The sequence below is a fragment of the Triticum aestivum genome, unplaced genomic scaffold, assembly GCF_018294505.1.
Source record: "Triticum aestivum cultivar Chinese Spring unplaced genomic scaffold, IWGSC CS RefSeq v2.1 scaffold63470, whole genome shotgun sequence".
Lineage (NCBI taxonomy): Eukaryota > Viridiplantae > Streptophyta > Magnoliopsida > Poales > Poaceae > Triticum > Triticum aestivum.
Window position 1 is genome coordinate 1 of NW_025249525.1, and position 2,239 is coordinate 2,239.

Sequence of the window (2,239 nt, forward strand, 5' to 3'; positions counted from 1 at the left end):
GTTTGTTTGCATGAAAGTAGGAGCGGGAGGTGTAGCCCGGTCTCATCCGGCGTTCCTCGGGGCTTGGGGAGTCTTAGACCCATTCATTGCTGAAGTTTTGGCTCTTCGATAAGGGGCGGTGTTTTGCCCACACAGCTTTTGTGGATACTCACATGTGATAAGAGAGATGGACTGATGGGAGTTAGTCTACCTTTGGAACTCGAACAACAATTCTCGCTCAATTGCACAGGTAGCACCACAGCCTCCTTTTTTCTCAACTCACACAAACTGAGCGTCGGCGGTCAGCGGCACCCATGGCTCTGGTGTGCTCATCACTCTTTTGCGTTGGTCTGCTCACGAGCACCGCTGCTCTTTCGCGGGACAGGAGCTCCGAGGACGACGACGCGTCTGTCATTTCCTCTTAGCATTAATTCCTCCGGCCAGAACCATTGTGCGGTATGCATCTTACGGTTGATTTGGTCATCAGCTCGTATTTACTTTACTTGCCCAAGCTTTTGACTCTCGATTTCTTCCTCCCCCAAAAGTATTAGGTGACTTGGGTTATAACTGAACAGAACCGAACCAAACCGATTTGTTGGTGGACCGAACTGTCGGGCTTGGAGGACGCGGTATGTTGCATGGTTTACTGTGATTTGTTGTCGTGCAAGGTCGTTGGTGGGTGCGAAGGAATAGTTTCTAAATAATAGGGTGTACGTAGTTATCCTTTGACGCATGAGTTTAATGTATACAGCTCAGCGCATACCCAATCGTATCTCATTGCCAATCACCAGTTTTAATGTACGTAGCCCAGCGAAGAAGGGATTCCTCTCCTTACGCTTTGCTAGCCACCGAACAAGCGAGCAATGGCGGCGCCCAACCGGAGAGGTGGCAGCGGCCGGAAGAAGATCGTCATCCGCCGGATCGAGCAAGAGGATGCCCGGTTCGTCTGCTACTCCAAGCGCCGCCAGGGGTTCTTCAGCAAGGCCACGGATCTGGCGGTCCTGACCGGCGCCCAGGTGGCCGCCCTCGCCTTCTCTCCCCGCGGCAGGGCCTTCTCCTTCGGCCACCCCTCCGTCGACTCCGTCGTGGAACGCTTCCTGGCGGGGGAGGCTGCGGGGGCTGGCGCGAGAGAGGAGGGCGCTGCCGACGACCGCTTGCTCGCGGGGGAGGGCGCTGCCGGCGAAGACGAGAAGCTCGAGAAGCTGCAGCAGGAGTTCGACGAGCTGTGCACGGAGCTGGCCGAGTTGAAGAAGCTGACCAAGCGCACGGACAAGGCCATGGCGAAAGAGCGCTCTGCGGGGGACCAGATAGCGGCTTGGTTCGACCCCAAGGCGCGCGACATGGGAGACGAGGACATGGCGGCCTTCTTCGCCGCGCTGATGCAGATGAAGGACGCCTTCTCCGATCGCGCCAACCAGGTTCTTCTCGAGGCGATGCACGCCCACATGAGCCGCATGGCGGAGGTGGCCCCGCCGCCGCCGCCCCGGATCTTCGGTGGCAGCACCTTCGAGTACGGTAGCAGCAGCGGCACCGCCAGCGACGGGATGGAGTTGCAGTTTCTGGCGCCTCCGCCACAGGAGCAGGGGTTCGAGGCCGCGATGGATATGCAGCAGATGGTGATGGCGCCGCTGCCTCCGTCTCAGGTGTCGCCGCCCGGATGGATGTGCAGGAGATGCCTCCGCCGCCGGGGTTGGCCGACGGGATAGATACGGAGCAGATGCAGATGACGATGCCTAAGCCGCCGGGGTTCGACGCAGGGCTAGACAAGGAGATAGATCAATGGCTTGATGTGATGCTGCCGCGTCCGGAGTTCACTGCCGGGATGGAGATGGCAGCCAATAAAACACACTCATCTTGGCATCGGGCCATGAACCAAGACGCCCAAACGTCCAAGAAAGCTAAAGTGCAGCACGCCTAAAAAATTATACAGGCCAGCGATACTTGCACGTATGAAAGTCAACTAGAAGTACTATATACTTCAATAGACATGTCTCGTCTATTAGGCAAAAATATTTTGCCCGATAGATTAGGATCATGAGTATGAGAAACAAAAAAGGCTGTGAACATACAAATAAATGGAGATATTTGAAATACAAATAAAAGTACGGGCCTTCAAAAAAAAAGATAGACTGAGGTGTCAGCATGCAATGATTACAAACTACGCACCGTTAAATGTTTATAAATAAAAACACAAGAACTGATGCATAAATCTAAATATCAACAGGAATATATGTCACTAATTCTTAATAAGATATAATCA

At 54.2% G+C, this 2,239-nt stretch overlaps 1 pseudogene; it reads left to right on the forward strand.

The window, feature by feature from the left end:
- The first annotated feature begins 842 nt into the window (after positions 1-842).
- LOC123177309 (MADS-box transcription factor 47-like) lies at positions 843-1,897 on the forward strand (annotated as a pseudogene).
- Positions 1,898-2,239: the final 342 nt, after the last annotated feature.